Genomic DNA, 21,315 nt, shown 5'->3' on the forward strand with positions numbered 1-21,315 from the left:
TTCCCTCCTTCAAAAAGAAAAAGGCGTAGCGACAGAGAAGCCTTTTTAAGGAGAAAGAGTTAAAGCACTAGCAAATGTAAAAAAAAAAAAAAAAAAAAAAAACATAAATCATAAAATTTTTGTCCTGTAAAGTATAATTTATAAATATCAATTTTTTTTAAATAAATTTTTAATTTTTAGAGTCCTATTGAATTTTTCAGCATTTCGGCCCAAAAGTCTTTGTTAGAGAGTTCACATAATCATAATTCTTCAGGGAAGGTTCTTGTTATCGCAGAATATCACAAAATAAACTTTTACATAATCATTACTTATAATTAAATGTAATGCACATAAATATTTATGATACTTATTTCTATACTGATCAATTATAATTTAACATCATAAATAATAATATGAGTAAGCTTCAGAAATTATTGTTTCACCGTTATCATCTTTCATTTACAGTTCCTGATTTTACCAAACTGGAAGCCTCGCAATACTTCTAAACAAACATATCCATCAATAGGGCTGTCCTCTTGAGCTAGCCAGTGTGTTCTCTGCACTGGTGGCCCAGGGTACCTAGGCAGTTACTTGAAAAGGCCTCCGTTCCTTGCATTAAGGTAACTGGCCTTTGAGAACTGCACTAATACATTCCATAATACAAAAAAAATATAATAATAATAATATAGAAAATTTACATGCATTCATAAAATGAGAGCCTCCAACATTATCTTGCATGAAGAGGGTAAAAGGAACAACTGTACAGAGGTAATTGCAGGCCTCTGTTGAAGGAACCAGTACACCCTCATCATACTATACTTAACGTACAATCACCCATACATTTAACATGCATTTACCATAATTTCATATTACTTATCTGTAATAATTTCACTTATTTGTTACACCTACTTCATTTTTAGAATAATTATAAAATTCGTATTCAAAATTCTCAACAAAATTTCAAAAACATAAAAACTTATCTCAATATCCTTCCCTATGAATAATTTAAATAGCTTAAAATTAATTACTTAATTTGCTCACACATAATTATGAAAAATTAGAAAAATTAATGAACAAGAATTTCAGATTTTCTCAAAACAAATTGCAGAAAATTTTAACCAAAGTTGAAATGAAAAGTATAGAATCCGCAACACATTAAATAATTTAGTTCCTGAGCTAGATTCACACGAATGTAATAATTTTTGAGCTGTTGAAAAAGCGGAAGTGCAAATAATTTTCTGTCGCGCATACTTGCAAACACTAACTCGGATCGACCTTGAACCCGCTGTAATGCTGAATTCCTAAACGGTAATTCACTGATGATTTCCTTTTCACTAGGCATTCGAACTTCTCAATTTATCGAGAGATTACTTTCAATCTGTAAACACTACGCGTGATTATTTTCTTGAAGCACTTGCAAAACACCACAGCAGAAGAATGATCTGTTATTTTTTAAACACTGAAAAAACTAAGGACAGTTTCAGTTCCCAATGATTACGTCATCAGAGCTGCGCCGATCATAGAGTGATCTAGAAATGACGCAATGCAGAGAAGTTATTACGATTTTAGAATAAAGAGAAAGAATTAATGTTTTATAGTTTAATCTATAATTTTGATTCATATATTTTTATCTTATATATATATACTATGGTGCAGCCGATTGTAACAAAAAAGGGAGGTGCACAACTACATGTTATAGAAGTCCTATATACAAAGTTACATCGTTTTCGGCTACTCGTTCTTGAGTTATGCGAGATACATACGTATGTAAGGAAAATCTCTTTTGAACCCATTTCATATCTTTTTCGCAACCTTTAATCTGTCCTTACGTACAGATGTCAGGCACAAACATCGTTAAATTGCATTCGATAGCGGTCAAAATGGATATTTTTGTTGAAATATGATACCTGAAAATTTTCGCTATTAGAATACTTCCTTTACACTGTACAAAGAAGTCAAAATACATCTGCAGCGCACGCATTATACAAAGATTTCTCCCTTTTCATATAAACCAAAGAATTTTCAAAATTTCACTATCATTGTTTTGAATGAAAAGCGTATTTTTACTGTGCCTGAATAAATTTTTAACATTTATAGAGAACCAATCCGTATATATACCAAATATTGTTCACTGCCTTATAAACTACACACAAGGAATACATCTACATAAAATTTACAATTTTATATAATAAATGTAGGTTAAGTATCCAAGATAAATAGTTTTACGGAAAAACTCTTAACACGTTTTCTGTTTAAATCCTTAGATCCTGAATTTTCATTACAGTATTATCAACAGCGGCACCTATTATAGGAAAAAATACAAATTTATTTTAAATTTTGATAATCATCTTCGCATTTATCATGATGGCACGACTTATTACTTGAACATAACTGATACGTCTTTAAGTGCAAGCATACTTTAATTACTAAAATAAAAAAAAATTTGCTTTATTTAAAAAAACAATTGTGAAATTGAAAGAGTGTAACACTCCCTATGTTTAACTATAAAAAAATATATTATTCCTGTAGCTATTGAAATGCAAAAGGTAAGGTTTCTTTTTAAACACATTTTAGCCATTGAAATTTGTATGCATTTCTTTGTTGAGAATGCCTGCAAATCTATATAAGATCTGGGAATGGCTGGAAAAATTCCAAATTGATCCTTTGAGAGCTTTTCCATTCAAAATAAATCTAAGGCTGCCAGTAGATCCATTGAATTCTAAGGATGATTCAAATACCTTTTATAGTTCTGCTTTTTTGTTAGATATTGAAAATAAAATCTTCATATCAAAGTTAGCTTTATGACTGGCTATATGCAGACGGAAGAAGTTAAAATATTCATGGTGACATATATATTTATCTTTAAAAGCTTAAAATATTTATGATGACTCGCTATTTTTGTAATTTATGTATTCTGTAATTTGTGTATTTTAAGAAAGCCTCGATACCAAAAGGTTTAAAAATAAAGTTTAACACTTCCCTCGTATAATAAAGAGAACAAATAATTTATCTTTCCACAGATGCATACTCGTTATACACTTCAACAGTTTGGTTTGGTTGGTTATACAGATGTTGTTCGTACATTTTTAGACTACTTTGCTTTGTTATAAAGAATCATCTGTATGGAAATTTTGTTAACTACATTTTTTAAAAGGTAAATTATCGTCTGCTATTTCATGATTTTGCTTGCCTGCAAAATGGCGCTTTTAAAGAATTAATGGAGGGAATTTGTGCTCTTTCCGAAGAATATTATTCATATTTAGTTATTAAAAATTGCTATAAAAGGCCATGACTTTTTGGTATCTAAAGCAACGATTGTGAATCGATAAAAATGTGTGATTTTACCTATGTTGTGAATACAAAAGGAAAAAAAAGAGTCCAAGTTTAGCTTCGAAGAGAAATATCATATTAAACTAAAAACGCATACATATTAAACTAAACATATTAAACTGTCCATTTATTTCTTTCAATTGGATACGTATAAAAGTGTCTTCAATAAATTTGAGCAAAAAGTTGATACGCGATAATGTTCCATTTTTTTTTTTTTTTTATATAATTTGAATGCATTCAGACACAGAATGTCTAAGAAATTAGAAATATCTTTTTGTAGTACTTTCTGAGTCATTTTCTTGCTGTAGAATACGCTATGATAATTCCATCGCTCATATCCACTCCAACCCATTTTTTTTTATTACAATCACTAGCTCCGTTTTTTTTTTCTCTGTTTCTATTACGTTGTCATTATGTACAAAACTTACTAAATAACCTCCCTCTTCCCTCTTATCTTTCCATTTCATTAACATAATATACGCAGGACGAGTATACTCGTCAATACACAAAATCGTGTCACTTCTCCATAACGAGTATACTCGTCAATCACAGTTAACTGTTTAAAATGCTCAGTGTCAACTATAAATAAAGTAATTAAGGCTGATTTGAATCTTAAAAAGAAAAAAAACGTAATGTGCGTCGTCTTTCTCCACGACATATCGCCGAAAGCAAAATGCGCTCCAGAATTCTCTATGAGAAACAATTATTCTAATAAAAATGAAAAGGTTTTGTCACAATAGATAAATCTTCGGTATATTTAAGTGACCATAGTAAAAAGAGATCCATTTATTATCATCAGAAAAAAGAAAAAAATCTTAGAAGATAGTTCAAAGAATCTAAAGAAAGCTTTTACAAAGGGATTTATGAGTGTTGCTGGTGTTTGATATAACGACAAATAAAAATTAAAATGAGTGCAGAAAACTGTTCAAGTCAACTTCGCATATCATCAGAAAAATATCTTATACCCAATTTTCAAATATAAAATACCTTCTCTTTACGCGCAGTTCCATCAATCAGTAGAACTGCATCAAGACAGCCGCATGTCAAAATCCACTGTTAATTTAGTGACAAAAATGTAACAAGAAACGTATATAAAAGCCATACTCTTCACTCATGTCCCTACTAAATTTCCTGATGCATCACCCACAGATTTTTGTGCTTTTGGACGTTTAAAAAGTGCATTGTCCAGACGCAAACCTGTAAGGTATTTCTCCCGCCTTCTTGGCATGCCTTCGTTGTGTGGTGGTCTGCACTCTGGGCGCATATTCCAGAGGTCCGTGGTTCGATTCCCGGCGAAGGCGTTGCATATGTTTCATCTTGCCTGATTCCAAAAAATAACTAATGTCTCTACAAACCTACAACAACTCCTTGGACTTTGGAAAGCCGTTCAAATGAAATGAGATGAAATACCTCTTCTGGTAATAAAAAAAGCTGCATTGTTTTGGAAATTATGGTATAGAAAGACAGCGAAAAATAAGGGTTATCAAATGGAATATTTAAAATGCAAAAATTTTACGTCAAATATATGTGTAAAGACAAGGAAAGTCATCTAAAAAATATACGAACAGCCTTAGTATGCTTTGGCCCCAAACCTGCCAATCGTTATGTCAGACACATCAGAACATTCTGGCCGTTAATTCCAAAAGTAACAGATATAACTACAGTTATCGGGATCCTTTTATGTTACTTCAATACTGGAATATTAATATATAATTAAGGAATGTAGTACACATTTAAGGAATTATTAAATTTAAATTGGTGCGTGTGATACATAAAATTAGCTTATAGAGTTTCAAAAATTTGAGACTTCTAAATATAATAAAAAAAAAAATCTGAAAGCTTTCAGATTTTATATTACGCCCAAAGGGGCATTTTGTGTATTACCTTTATTTATTAAATATAATGTTAAACCATAAAATTCAATTCAACAGCAATATCGAAAATAATTTTAAAATGAGCATATCTTTAGAATTTCCGATACACACACACTCGCGCGCTGGAGATTTTTTTTTTCCCCGTACAGTGTTACCATGGCTCGCTTTGAAATTGTTGAGTTTGTTAATCAAAAATTCGTTAAAGATTTACAAAATATGAAAGAGATAATAAAGCAAATTTCAAATTTGGGCTTCCAGATGCCTATATTCCGGTGGAGACGTAAGTTATTTAAATTTGGATGGCTCTAGGTACCGTTGTTTTACCACAATGCGACAAACATACATACATTCATGCAGATTCATTATTTAATTCCTTTAAATATAATACAATGAGTCAGTTTTCTGGTCTAAAAACCCTGAATTGATGAAGATTTTACATTTTTTTGGGGGGGGGGAGATTTCGGATCGTATTGGTTTTAAATTTCATTTATTTCGTATCTTTGTGACATTAGTTCAAAATTTATTACTTTTCTTTTGTCTATAATTAATTAATTTTTCAACAGCATATTGTGCGGAAATGATATTGGGTTATTTTGGTTGTAAAAAATTTCTATAGACTAAGCACACCTGGAAAATTTCTTATATATAAAGAACTGCATCCAATCCAATCCATTATAACAGAATTCGTATTGTAGTTTTTGAATTTGCATTAAATTATTAATTGTTAATTTAATTTATTATTCAGTATTTTATGATTTTATTAAATATTAATTTTCTTTACAGTTTTTATTATATTTAAATAGATTTAATATTTAGGTCAAAATAACACGCCGAACAAAGTTTAATTTAGTAGTCAAGCAACAAACTTTAAACTTCCTGCATGGTTCCGCAACGCAGACGATACTTTTACCCTATGTGACGGTAATAAAGATGATTTAAATAAAATTCTTTCAGTAGTGAATTTTATTGATCCTGCTATTCAGTTCACGTTTGAAACTAAAACATGCATTTCTCTTCCGTTCCTCGACATTTTGGTCACATGTAATGCATAGAACTTCACTACTGCTGTTTACCGTAAACCTTCATCCGTTTACCTTCCATCAAATCATGTCAACCGACTAAATTTTAGCTTCATTTTACTCCTTTGTTTCCAGTGCACTTAAAGTTTGCTCTTCCAAATTGGCTCGATCCAGAACTAAATGATTTAAAAGCAGCTACAATTCACAGGGGCTTTTCACCCAACATTATTATCAAGTAGTTAAAAGATTCTCATCTCAACACACCAAGAGGCATACTCTTGTTTTAGGAGATTATAAGAATTCTGTTGCCATTCGTTTCTTTCCATCAATTAGCTATAAAATTGCACGTATTTTACAGAAATTTAACTTTGGGTTGTTTATTCTCCTATCAATAAAATTCCTAGTTCCATACTTAAAGACCCCATTCCAGATATGAATTCCTGTGGTATTTACAGGAATCTTTGGCAATGCGGTTTAATTTACATTGTTCAAACTAAGAGAACCTTAAAATTTCGCGTTAAAGAACATGAGACATATATTAAGAAAAAGGAAACACAGAAATCCTCTGTTGCCCAGCCCTGTTGGTCCGAAAATCACACTTTTCATTTTTCTACAGATAGTTAGTTAAAAAACATCTTCCATTTGTGAATTATATTTTCTAGAGGCGTTTAACATTCAAAAAATTCGTCTTATTGTAGTTAACGACCCTAATTCTAATCCATTCTTACCTCCAGCCTTAAAGAAATTACGCTTTAGTTTTCTTGTTTCATCAATAGATGGCACCAGCAGCTTAACTCCTGTCCAACCATTCGTTTCTTATCTCGTTCATTTGCATATTGGCAGCTGAGAAAGGTGATTTCGTTAAACCATCGAAACTAGTCCTGGAAAATTTGCAAGCATAACGCTGATTTTTGTTGTTTGACTTCTAAATTAATTTGGGATTTAATATAATTTAAATTACTATCGCTATGCCTTGCTTAAATTTTTGAATTTTTATTGAACAACGCAAATACTTGAATGATGTACATTTAACGCCTAGATTCAGATGTAGATAAATGATTTATAGTGTATTTGGAAAACATATGTTTACATATAACAGTATTCAGGTGAACGTTAAATGTATGCGAGAACATAAAAAATTTAATTTTCTTGACATTTGATAGTTGCTTTTATTATATCTCCGCTTTTCTCAATCTGTAAAATACGTGGGTGCAGAAATATGAATATTTGAAGGGAATTTGATTAGGTTCTCAGTAGGTGTGACTCACGGGTGTTTGAATACAATGGTGTTAAAAGACACTTTAGTTTCTGAGGATTAGCGAAAACGAAAATTTATATTTACCCGAGGAAAACGTTTTGATTTATTTCAGAAGAAAGGGGCGTAAAAAAAATGCATCAGACTCCGTTTTTAATATTCAAAACTAAAAGAAACGTTCTAAACTTAAAATGCAATTTATTTAAATGATTTTTTCTGAAGTAATTCATAGCAAAAAAACCCAGAAATAAATGTAAGATCTCAAGAGGGAAATAAATATGAGATACCACATTCGAAACATTTGAAATTCTAAGGAAAAGTATTTTTATGTAGCCAAATTCAGCAAACAATTTCTGAAGATATTTGAAAGAAAGGTTTTTTTTTTTTATTTCTGTAACATAAATTCATAAAAATAATGAAACATTTTCCTTCACTATTATAATTAGAGAACTTCTCTCGATCAACGTTCTAAAAGGTATATGAACTATTTCTTTCTCAATAATTTAGATATAGGTTTTTTTTTTTTTTTTTTTTTTTTTTTTTCCAGTTACTTTCAAAGCACATTTTTTGTATTTCTTGCTTCAGTTTTCGTGTGTATTTTCTTATATTTTGATGTCAAGGACTTTTTGGTTGTGTTGCACCTGTATCATATTATTTTTAAATGGAGAAAATAATTTTTAAAAAAATCTGGAAGTTTTCAGATTTTATATTACGCCCAAAGGGACTTTTTTCTAACATTTTGCGCGTTACCTTTATTTACTAAATATCATGTTCTTCGCACTTAAACCCTAAAATTCAGTTCAACAGCAATATCACAAAGCAATTTAAAAAGAGCGTATCTTTAGTATTTCCGATACACAGCCTCGCGCGCTGGAAATAATTTTTTTTTTTTTTTTCTGTCTAACGTTGTTATTGCTCGCTTTGAAATCTGGGAGTTTGTTACTCAAAATGAAATCGATAATAAAACAAATTCCAAATTTGGGCTTCTAGATGCCCATATTCGCAGGAGGATTAAGTTATTTAGAATCCGATGATCTAGTACCGTTGTTTTATCACAGTGCAAGAAACATACATACATTTATTCAGATTCTTCTTTATTTAATCTCTTTAAATATAATTCAGAGCTCTAACATTTGGTGGCAACAATTTGAAAAGTGATACGCCGTTTATAATGATTTAACGCAAAATGCGAAAACGAAATTAATAGCCCTTCTGGGCTAAAAATTAATTTTCATTTATTTTGGTCTTGCTAAATAAGCATCTATATTTATTTCTTATCGTATTAAAATAAGGTATTTCTATTAGCACCGAAACTAAACACATAACTTCGTATTTAGTCAATTAAAACCAAATATATAATTTTCGTGAACCAAAATAACAAAAGAAAACCATAATATTAATAATAAAGTAACAAATATTATTAAATACCCTGCAATTTATAGTAAATTTGCAATTTTAATGGAAAAATCTTTACTGGCCTTTTAAAAAATACGTTCTGCACAAAAGTACATATTTATATTATTCATGTGTTAAATCCTACAGTTTCTATTATATATATATTAAATGTCAGCAAAAAATTAAAGACGTAAATTAATTATCAAGCTGAATTTTACGCTGTCTAAAAAGAACAAGCAATTGGGATAACTGGCTTTTATATATTTGAACCTGTACTGTAGTACTGAACGCTTCCTTTGTGAAAAATTAGTTTCCTTTTATAAAAAGTTGTGTGTGTGTGTGATTGTGGCAAAGCCTCGAGGGCTATCTGCCTAAGAGGAGGGATGCCTTCGTGGAAGACTTTCTAAGGAAAACTGGCTCGTATACACGTTACACATGGCGAAAACCACGAAAACGCCCATGCAGCCAGCCCGTTCGCGGGATTCGAACCTCGTACCGAACTACCAGTGTTCAGCGATTTTACCGCTCGGCCTTTGGTGGGCTTTATAAAAAAGAAAAATGTTACTTTTTAGAAATTTAATAAAGTGTAATATTTTTCTTTTTTATTTAAAAACCTTTAATTTATTTCTTCGATTAAAAGAAAAAATCAGTTTCCTTCTATCGTATTTTTAACAGTGAGATTTTTGACAGTAAATCTATAGTGAATTACTTTTGTTTATTTAAAAAATTAACTCTATTAATAATATTTAAATATTAATAAACATCCAAAAATTATCGAAACAGTTGAATAATGAACGATTTCTAATCAACTGAAGATTTTAAATAAACGTCATGTATTTCTAAATTCTCAAAAGGTCTTAGCAACCAAAATAAAAAATTCTACTTTATTTATATACGAAACCTAACCTTTTTACTTCCTTGTACGAAGTAAGCAAAGTACTGTAATCGGGGAAAATTTCGGGTATTATATGTCAAAGAACATAATCATTTTGACCACTCTCGAATTCATTTACAGAATTTTTTACCCCGGGACATCTGTAGGTACAGACATAATAAAGGAATATTTTTTGCAAAAGGAACTGTAAAATGCATTCAGAAGACTATTTTCGGGACGTCTATACGTGCGTACATATATATCTCGCGTGACTCAAAACCGATTATCCGTAGAAAGTTGAAATTTTGTAGATGAGACTTTAACACCTAGTTGTGCACCCTTTTTTGTTGCAATCAGCCGCATCAAACGAGTATATATATATGTGTGTGTACCTACCTTCTTATCCTGCTTAGTGGCTTTTATTCTTATATGTTAGTAAATTATGTATTTTTTGCTTTAAAAGCGACTGAATTATCTTGTTCTTATCTTCCAATTTAAAGTTTTTATGCCTTTAGTTAATCTGCATGCAGTATTTGCAGAGTTATCAACAATTTATAAGCTTAATTGTGCTAAGCCTAACGAGGCCGTTATTTGTTTACATTTGAAACTCTTAGTAGAATAGTGAATTAAGTCAGTTTCTGCACCAATTGATTTTCCTTTTATCCAGTGAGAACAAAGTTAACTTTCAATTTTATGCATCGAATTTTTGTCTTAGGTAGTAGGCCGAATTTCTTGTCTTGAACTGAATTGATCGAATGAGAAATAATGAAATTTGAAGAAATACTTTTAAATAAGTGTAGCAAAAAAATAACAAAATTTAATAGGCCCTATAAGGAAGTCATGTGGTTTCCACATCATATTGTTTCCTTATTTGTTTACAAATAAATCTGCAGATTTTTTTTTTTTTTTTTTTAATTTTAATGAAAAATTTTATTATTAAAGCAAATAAAGCAAAGTATGCAATTACAGAACTACTAGAAATAAGGGAAAATCTGTGAATTATTTAGTAATACACAAGAGGGCATATTTTATTAACTATAATTTTATGAGGGATAAAGCATCATAAAATCCTCTTCACCTCCTGGGTCGAAAATGCACTTTTTAGGCCGAGTGGGAAAAATCACGTCACAACTCAGCAAGCACGTTTTGTTGCTTTTAAGCCGGTAAAATATAAAATTATAAAGTATTTCTTTCGTTTTCCTAGCGTGCCTTCGTGGTGTAGTGGTTCTGCACGCTGGGCCGCTATTCCAGAGGTCCGTGGTTCGATTCCCGGCGAAGGCGATTGCTAATTTTTCATCTCTCCGGCCTCCAAAAAAATCCTAATGTCTCTAGAAAATATTTGTGTAAAGTATAGAAATTAAGTAGTTTGAAATTAAATCTAGGTGCGAGGGCTAATCTCATAGTATTAAATTTTCGATAATCTCAAGCTAAGTGGATTTCTGCAGATTCTAATTCACAGAATGTAAAAACTTAAAGCGCTCATATTTACAATTGTAAATTAGCTTTCCTATGCCTCTTTTGAAATTGCCAGAGGTAAAGAATTTACGACTCTAATTATAAGGAAATTACGGAATAAAAAAGTCTAAACCTCAGCATTACGAAATAATGTATATGTTATAAAGCGATCAAACGTTTAGAGTATTAGCTTATATTTGAAAACTAGCTGTACCCGCCCGGCGTTGCCCGTGCATTTAGAAAATGCAGATAAGTGAATAGCGCAGGAATAGTAGTGTAGGACATGTAGACTGTCTCTCTCTCTTCCCCCCCCCACACACACACAACATTCCCCGTCGATAAAAAGGAACAATATATCCTAACCATGAGCCATCTGTTAAAAAATTAGTTTAAATGAGAACAGACCTCATATTAGCACATGCTAGGAAACCGTAGTCATGTGGTTATAATCATTGGTCTGAAGTATAAAGAAAAGTAAACATAAAAAATTCAAAATCAAAGATAGGAAAGAGTTGAAAGGGAAAGATAGAGAGTACAGTACAGAAAAAATAAAAAGTAACGAAAACATGGATGAAATAAAACATCCTGCTTACAGGAAATTTGGAGTTAAGAACCAATTAAATTTTTAATTTAAGTGTAAGTTAAATTTAGATGACAATGAATTAGAAGAGGAGAGTGTTTGTGTATGTTTGTGGAGCTCGGGCTGGGGTCGCAAGGGCCCCTGACCGATTAATGTCTGTTGGTACGGCAGCACCATTCGGATTATTGCTCATGCTCTCAAGAGAGCACTAAACAATAACATCACTATTTAAAGCATGATAGTCAGAGTTAGTTTGGGAGAGTGGAGAGTGGCAATAATTTTTCGTTAGATTGTCCTTTTCGTTAGAGAGCCTCGGGATAAACTATATTTAATGTTCTTCCATTCGGAGCTAAGATGTGTAGATTATCGGCATTACCAACTCTTGAACAACCCACGTACAGTTGACCATGGGAGAAACACGGCTTACGGAGGTCGAGCCCTACAACTTTGAGAGATTGTCCTTGTGCCTTATTAATGCTCATCGCGAAACTCAAACGAACAGGGAATTGTAGACGCTTAAACTGAAACTGGAGATCGGAAGGGATTATAGGAATTCTTGAAATAAACACATCTTCGCCTGCAGCATGTCCGGTCATGATGGTGGCTTCTATAATATTTGGCATCAGTTTCTTGATAGAAAGTCTTGTTCCATTGCAAAGTGCAGGCGGATCCAGATTCCTGAGGAGAATTATCGGTGCTCCAACCTTCAAGTCCAATATGTGGGAGGGTACTCCAGGTGGCTCTAATTTGTTGAGAAACTCTGTCGTATAGTTGACAGCCTCGTCAATATTGCATGTCGTGTCTATAGATTTGTAAATATGAAGAGTTCCGGGTAAGTTCTGTAAAAGTTCCTTGTTGATAACACTGACGGCTTCGTTTGTTGGGGCAAGAATTGCTCTTTCGCACAGCCATGCGTGATCAGTGAAGTGGTGAATCACATTCGGAAACACAGCCTCTTTCAGTTCTTCTTCAGTAGTCACAATCCTTCCAATGCCTTGCATCGCTACATATCCATCTTCATTTTCTGAAGTAAGGGCTCCATTTCCTAGTTTCAGTAGATTATCTGCAAACTGCTGGGCAGAGGGATCACCGTTGAGATGAACTCGCATGTTAGTCGATAATCCAAGTGTTTGAATGCCATTCCAGATGTAAGAAGATTTTATGCAGGCCTGCATTTCATCTGCCCTCGTTCCACGCGGAATAACTGGTAGCGTCTGTCGAAAATCGCCTGCCAAAACCATTACGACGCCTCCCATTCTGTCATTGTTCCGTCTGAGGTCTTTCATGGTGACATCTAATGCTTCGAATGCGGCTTTGTGGGACATAGTACACTCGTCCCAAACGATGAGCTTGCAATCCTGTAGAACCTTTGCCTTTCCTGAATTCCTTGGGATGTTACACGTTGGAGTCTCTGTGCTTGTCAGATTTAAGGGTAACTTGAACGCCGAGTGAGCAGTCCTACCACCTGTCAAGAGTGTAGCAGCAATGCCGGATGAAGCGACAGCCAGGGCAATCTCATTTCTGTGCCGCACCTTTGCCAAAATAAGGTTGATAAGAAACGTCTTCCCGGTTCCGCCTGGAGCATCCAAAAAGAATATACCCCTTTGCCTATCAAAAACTGCTCTAGTAATCTTGTCAAAGGCTTCTTTTTGATCTTGGACCAATTTAGGCTCATTCTCCTGTATATAAGCTGCGAGCACATCCATGTTATAACTTCGTTCTCTAATTACTTCACTGGAAATGGCAGAATCGCTGTTTCTGTTAGGTTGGGGAAGTCCAAAGCTTTTCAGGTTCAATCCTCCTAGAGATATTATCTTGTTCTCAATGTAGATTAGGGCTCTGTTAAAGATGTCGTCATTGTAGTCCAGGTCCATATTCTGCTGCTGGATCCTTGCTTGATGCAGTATGTCTTCAGACAGGTTCTCCCTGTGGTTCATCCATAACTGTTCAGGGCCCGACATGGAGCACGTTTGAAGCATTACAGCAAACAGATTACGCATCATCTTGGGTGATCGAGATGCAGCTGCTTCTTCTAACGCCGTGTTCCAGTGTTCGTCATTCTCCAGAAGTCCTTGAAGTTGGCAGGCCTCTTTGAAAGTGTTGCAGACTCTTCCTTGAACGGTTCTCAAATCCGTGAATGATGTTGGGCCTCTAACTTCATGTAGTAATAGGCGAAGGTGGAAGCATTCGGAGTTGTTGGGATGGACGGTGTAGACACGGCCAAGAGCATCAGTAGACCGGATTCCTGTTTCTTCTGGAACAATTTGTCCTTGTTTACGGCGGTTCCAACTCTTGTTCCTGCTGTTCCATGTGTAGTACTTTGGAATTTGGTTGTAAAGTAAATTGCGAGCAAAGTTATCTTGGGTGCACAGCTTGAAGAAAGATGTGAGCGTTGTTTCCTGGGGTGCCTGGACCCGTTCAGCAGCATTTTCTTCAGTGAAGTACACTCTCTGGCCATTTTCAAGGTGGACGCTTAGATGAACGACTGTGGGATGACGTTCGTGGATTGGAAAGTTGAGTATTCTCCACACTGCTTCATTGCTGCTAATGTATCTTCCCATCTCATATTGATGAATTTCATTCAGTTCATTGGCTCCACTGGTGACATCAAATACAGCCATGTCGGATCCTTTATTGACATACTTGCATACATACTTTATGGACTTGACAGAATTGCAGTACTCAACGTTGATATGTGCGTTAAAAATTTTGGATAGTAGTGGACAGTAAGGAACAATCCAGGCATTGTCCACCGAAACTTCTGATCCTCGTAGATTGATGCTTGCTGTAAAACCTCCATCTGCAGGGCTTCTACGACGATACAGTGGATATCCGTCTTGTCCCGTCTGCGTCTCTTTCAAAAACTGGCGAGGGTATCGCTCTCTTGTCGATTTTTATTTTCCAAACATTTCTTTTTTCGAGGTGGCTGCGGCATATTTCTTCTAAAATCTGAAAAGCAAAAGTTAAGCAACCAACAGAAGAATGATTACAAAAACTGAAGAAAACGCTACAATAAAGAAATCAATTGTTATAATCGAACGTTATTTGAAAATAAATAATAGCAACACGATCAGTGAGTCAAAAAACCATGATAATATTAATTAAGAAACAAAAAGTTTATAAAGTGCAATTCTGAAAAAAAAAAGAAATTAATGTGTCATGAAAACAGCAAACTAAAGTTACAAAAAAGAAATGAATTGTAATTAATCGATTTAATGTATCGTCAAAACAGCAAACTAACGCTAGAATAAAGAAATCAATTGTTACAATCGAACGTTATTTGAAAACAAATAATAATATCAGTGAGTCAAAAAAACCGTGATTAATTAATTATAAATAATTTTTTTTAAATTTTTCTAATTCAAAAATCGAAAATCGGGCTTCGAGGTCTGGTGGCCAGCCCCTTTGTGCTTCCGTATAAAAAATTCCAGGTCCCTGCGTGCCATAGATTTGGCTGGAGAGCTCGGTCAGACAGACAGACAGACAGACAGACAGACTTACACTTGCTTTTATTATTATAGATAAGGTAATAATGGCAAGAATAATATACACGCTATAAGATTTATAATCCTTGTAATGGAAAGCTATGATTTCATTTAAAGATATTCAAAGCCATTTATGTGAAATTTTTTATGACATGCAGTTTATTTAAAAGCATAGAAGTTTTAATCGGAACATAATAACAATATATTTTAATAGCTTTTAAAATAAAAAATGCACAATTTACCAACATGTAAGAATAAAAAACAAAGCTCAATGAGCCCGGTAAGAGTTTGGCTATATATATATATATATACGTGTGTGTGTAATAAAAAAAGGGACTTTGTAATATTGATGGTGTAGACTTTGCACTTTGTAGGACACAGATAGTTGAATCCGTAATGAACACCAAGAATTTTGATGTCGTAGAATGTCGAATTGCCAGTCCACAATGAATAGGAAACTGGCAGCCGAAGCAGATAAAATATTTTACTTTGGCAAACATGTCGCGGCCGCAAACAACTCGGTACATTATTTGTGCCTATTTCAAGAGGTTTACATTTTTGATAAATTTGCAATAAGAAAGAAGCAGCAGATAGCGGTCCAGCAAGGCCGAAGAGTAGTGTGCGAGATTGTTATGTTCAGGGTGAAATCCTAATTCAGACTTAGCTTTGGTTCTCAGTACATTTTGATTGGATAATTATTAATACGGCTGTAAAATTATTATTGATTGTTTGCGTTTTACTTCCATGTACATAATCAGGATTCTGGAAGAGTCGTATGGCATGGATTAAACTCGAAAAGGCGCAAATCAAAGAGAGATCACTATTTTTAGAATAGAGAAGGAAAATTAATTTACGCTCCCAATTTAAATTTTATCTTTTACATATTCTTTATTTTTCATATATATATATATATTTCCAATGTTTAATTTTTACCAGTAGTTTTGAATTAAAATGCATAAACACGAGGGTGTCGGGAGACAATTACTCGAGCAATATCAATTTTATTGCAGAAATTGCTTTTCACTCAAAATTGAATTAGTTAAAATGCTTAATCCGAATGAGTTCTTTGTTTCTGTGCATTGGTTCTTGATCCCTTCTATTCACGGAAATATTTGGCCTAGCTTGAATTGCCGGTTTGGCATCGCCTTATTACTCGAGTAAAGGACGAAACACCTTTGTATTTATTTCTTAATTATTGTTTTCATTGAACGGGAGTTGGTTTGATTCCCGTGAAAAGTCAACTAATTTCCGATCAACGGCAATGATTACTTGCATTTAATTTAATTACTTGCTTTAAATTTTTTTTTTCTTTTTACAATTAAAATGTTATTTATGATTTAATTCAAGTCCTCGTTAAACATTTTTAACAATTTACACTCAAGTTACTTTAAACAATTTTCGAAATTGAACTTACTAACTATGGATTCACTCTTTTAAGAGGCCCACCTGCGGCCGAGCGGTTAAGTCGCTGAACACTGGTAGTTCGGTCCGAGGTTCGAATCCCGCGAACGGGCTGGCTGCATGGGTGTTTTCTTGGTTTTCCCCATGTGTAACGTGTATATGAGCCAGTTTCCCTTAGAAAGTCCTCCACGAAGGCATCCCTCCCCTTAGGCAGTTAGCCCTAGTGTGCTTTGCCATAATTAAATACACACACACTAACACACTCTTTTAAGATAATTCTACTAAAATTAATCTTAGGAGATAATATAATCAATATTTCTTTAGTAAATAAATTATTATGTACTTTATAGGTTAGGTTAGGTTACTTAATTACGGCAAAGCCTCGAGGGCTATCTGCCTGAGGAGAGAGATGCCTTCGTGGAAAACTTTCTAATGGAAACTAGCTCGTATACACGTTACACATGGGGAAAACCCCCGAAAACATCCATGCAGCCAGCCCGTTCGAGGGATTCGAACCTCGGACCGAACTACCAGTGTTCAGCGACTTTACCGCTCGGCCGCTGGTGGGCTATATACTTTATATATATATACTTTATACTCGTATATATATATATATATATACTTTGTCAGAAAATTTGATGACTCAGAAAGCATAAATTTCATCGTACTTAGTTTGAATCATTATGGAATATATAATTTGGAGAAGTTAATCTGAATTCTGTCATTCGAATGGAATAAAGATGTGTCATTAAAAGGTGAATCATTTTTGTGTCATCATTAGATTCAGCCTTATCACTCTGCTACAGAAATGCCTGCCGTATCATCACATATACGTTTTGTGCGGCCGATTACAACAAAAAAGGAGGGGCACCACTAGATATTAGAGCAGTCCCATATGCAAAATTTCAACATTCTACGACCAATTGCTTTTAAGTTAATGCAAGAAACATATACACATACAGACATCATGAAAAAATTCCATTTTACAATCCATTTTATAAAGAAAAAGTCTTTTATTGTGTTCGTATGTACAAATGTCAAGCAAAAGAAAAATCGTTCAAATGTATACGAGAGCTGTCAAACTGGATAACTGTGTTGAAATATACATTTTCGATATTTTTCGCGATTATAGTATAGATTTTTACTTCGTACAAGGAAATTAGAATGGAAATAAAAACGCTTAAGGAGAAAATTTTCAGCAGACTAAATTTAATTAATTAATTAATTTAATTTAATTTACTCCCCCTTTACTTTATTTTTCCCACATATCAATTTTAGTGTCTGTTAACATTCAATTGCAATTTCTGTTTGTTCTAAACGTCTCAGTTAACTATTTCAAATTCTGGGCAAGAAAATGCATATTCAACTATATAATAATCAAACAAATATTATTCTAATTTTTCACTACCAAAACTTAATCCACAGTGTGGAACATATATTAATGCATGTAATATTCTAATACGTCCTCTGCGAAAAAAAATGGGGGGGGGGATGGGACAGTTCTATATCTCCCGTTCTACTGGGCCGATTGACGAAATTCAAATTGGGTTTTTCATGTCTCGAACAAACAAAAAATCTGAAAGATTTCAGATTTTAAATTACGTCCAAAGAAGAGTTTTTTTTAACATTTTGTGTGTTACATTTATTTATTAAATATCATGTTCTTCGCACTTAAACCATAAAATTCATTTCAGCAGCAATATCGCAAAATAGTTTTAAAATGAGCATATCTTTAGAATTTCCGATACCGAGACTCACGACCTGGAGATAAAAATGTTTTTTCTGTACAACGTTGCCATTCCTCGCTTTGAAATCCTTGAGTTTGTTAATCAAAAATTCGTTAAAGTTTTACAAAATAGGAAATCATTAATAAAACAAATTCCAAATTTCAAAATTGGACTTCTACATGCCCATATTCGTAGGAGGATTACGTAATTCAAAATTCGGTGGTTCTATGTACCGTTGTTTCATCACAATGCGAGAAATATACACACATTTATGCAGGTTTTTCATCATTTAATTTCTTTAAAAAATCTTTACTTTAAAACAATGCATCATTTTTCAAACATCTTTATTCCATTCGAATGGCAGAATTCAGATTAACTTCTCCAAATTATATATTCCATAATGATTCAAACTAAGTACGATGAAATTTATGCTTTCTGCGTCATCAAATTTTCTAACAATATAAAGTATATATATATACGAGTATAAAGTATATAGCCCACCAGCGGCCGAGCGGTAAAGTCGCTGAACACTGGTAGTTCGGTACGAGGTTCGAATCCCGCGAACGGGCTGGCTGCATGGGTGTTTTCGGGGTTTTCCCCATGTGTAACGTGTATACGAGCCAGTTTCCATTAGAAAGTCCTCCACGAAGGCATCCCTCCCCTCAGGCAGATAGCCCTCGAGGCTTTGCCGTAATTAAGTAACCTAACCTAACCTATAAAGTATATAATAATTTATTTACTAAAGAAATATTTATTATATTATCTCCTAAGATTAATTTTAGTAGAATTATCTTAAAAGAGTGAATCCATAGTTAGTAAGTTCAATTTCGAAAATTGTTTAAAGTAACTTGAGTGTAAATTGTTAAAAATGTTTAAGGGGGGACTTGAATTAAATCATGAATAACATTTCAATTGCAAAAAGAAATTAAAAGCAAGTAATTAAATTAAATGCAAGTAATCATTGCCATTGATCGGAAATTAGTTGACTTTTCAAGGGAAACAAACCAACTCCCGTTCAATGAACAATAATTAAGAAATAAATACAAAGGTGTTGCCACCAGATATTATCTCCCTGTATTATATTTGAAGAAATAATACAGGGAGATAATATCTGGTGGCAACAGTTTGAAAGACATCCAATTTTGAATGACGTAATCCTCCTGCGAATATGGGCATGTGGAAGCCGAAATTTGAAATTTATTTTATTTATCTATTTCATATTTTGTCAGACATTAAAGAATTATTGATTAATAAACTCGAGGATTTCAAAGCGAGGCATGGCAACGTTGTACAGAAAAACATTTTTATCTCCAACGCGCGAGACTGTGTATTGGAAATTCTAATGATAGGCTCAACTTAAAATTAGTTTGCGATATTGCTCTTGAACTGAATTTTATGGTTCAAGTGCGAAGAACATGATATTTAATAAATAAAGGTAACATACAAAATGTTAAAAAAACACCTCTTTGTGTGTAATCTAAAATCTGAAACCCTTCAATTTCCTCCTCTCCACGAAATTCTTGAGAAAACTCGAGAAATGCGGAATGAAATATCTTTTGTCAAGAACTGGAAAACGCTAGAGAAATCGTAAACAGTGCATGCGACGATTCTGCGATTTCGCATCTGTGTTTGTCTTGCAGCGCCATCTTTTGGGAAATCATAAGGTTTACTTACGATAAACAAAGAATAAAACGATTCTGTTATTTTTTATAATCCATCAAAAATATCAGTGACACCATTTTATTTAAATTTTGCATTTTATTTAAAATTAAATAATTTTTAAAGAATATTTTTAAACATAAAAGTGAAAATTAATAAAATATGATTTAAAAACCTGGAAATTGGAAGTTTAAATAATGGAATGATACAGAATATTTTAGCTACAAATAATTAACTGATCAGCAATTTTCAAAAAAAAAAAAAAAAAAAAAAAAAAAAAATGTAAGTTTTTTGATTTTATATTACGCCCAAAGGGGTTTTTAACTTTCTGTGTTTGGCTTTATTTATTAAATATCCTGTTCTTCGCACTTAAACCATAAAATTCAATTCAACAGCAATATCGCAAAATAATTTAAAAAGAGCATACCTTGAGAATTTCCGATATACAATCTCGAGCGCTGGAGATAAAAACTTTGTTTTCATACAGGGTTGCCATTTCTCGCTTTGAAATCGTCGAGTTTCTTCATGAAAAAATCATAAATGCTTTACAAAATCTATAATAGATAATAAAACAAATTCCAAATTTGGGCTTCCAAATGCCCATATTCGGGTGGTTCTAGGTACCGTAGCTTTCACGATGCGAGAAACATGCATGCATTTATGCTGACTCTTCATTATTTAATTTCTTTAAATATAATATGGAGCGATAATATTTGGTGGCAACAATCCGAAAAGTGAAACGCCGCTTATAGTGAAAGATCACAAAATGCCGAAACGAAATTAATAGCCCTTCTGATCTAATTCCCTTTTGGCTAAAATATATATATATATATATATATATATATATAAAGCAATTGGCATTCTAAATCAGTATATTTATTTCAGCCAATTTCGGAATGCCTTAAAAGCTAGAATTTTTATGAAATGGTATTTCATGAATCACTTGTCAGCTTGGAATTACAAATTCTTTCAACGTGACTTTCTAAGCCCTTTTGATTTATTTTACCATTTCCTATGCTAAATATTCATTTTGCCTTTCACTATTTCATGAAGCATTATAGCGGGGTTTCTCAAACGTTCTTGCATCATGCACCCCTATCGTCATTGCTGAATGATCGTTCCCCACTTCCATTCCAAAACTTGAAAAATACGTATTTACGTTTATAATAGACTTAGATTATTTTATAACGGGTTTTATAAATTAAACAACAAAAAGTACAGAAAATGTTAGTAAAACCAAAACTTGATCAAAAGTAGTATTTTATATTCATAAACTAAAATA

The 21,315-nt window shown here is 33.0% G+C and overlaps 1 protein-coding gene and 1 non-coding gene across 2 annotated transcripts in view; both read left to right on the plus strand.

Annotated features, from left to right (window-relative positions):
• LOC118186179 (regulator of G protein signaling 2-like) overlaps window positions 1–21,315 on the plus strand; it is a 325,142-nt gene that overhangs the window by 123,850 nt on the left and 179,977 nt on the right. The window lies entirely within an intron of this gene.
• TRNAS-GCU (transfer RNA serine (anticodon GCU)) lies at window positions 10,934–11,007 on the plus strand. The gene has a single exon. It is a non-coding gene; the product is annotated as a tRNA-Ser (tRNA).

Source organism: Stegodyphus dumicola, chromosome 9 (assembly GCF_044657685.1).
Source record: "Stegodyphus dumicola isolate Sdum_Otavi_A_Nest chromosome 9, ASM4465768v1".
Classification (NCBI taxonomy): Eukaryota; Metazoa; Arthropoda; class Arachnida; order Araneae; family Eresidae; genus Stegodyphus; species Stegodyphus dumicola.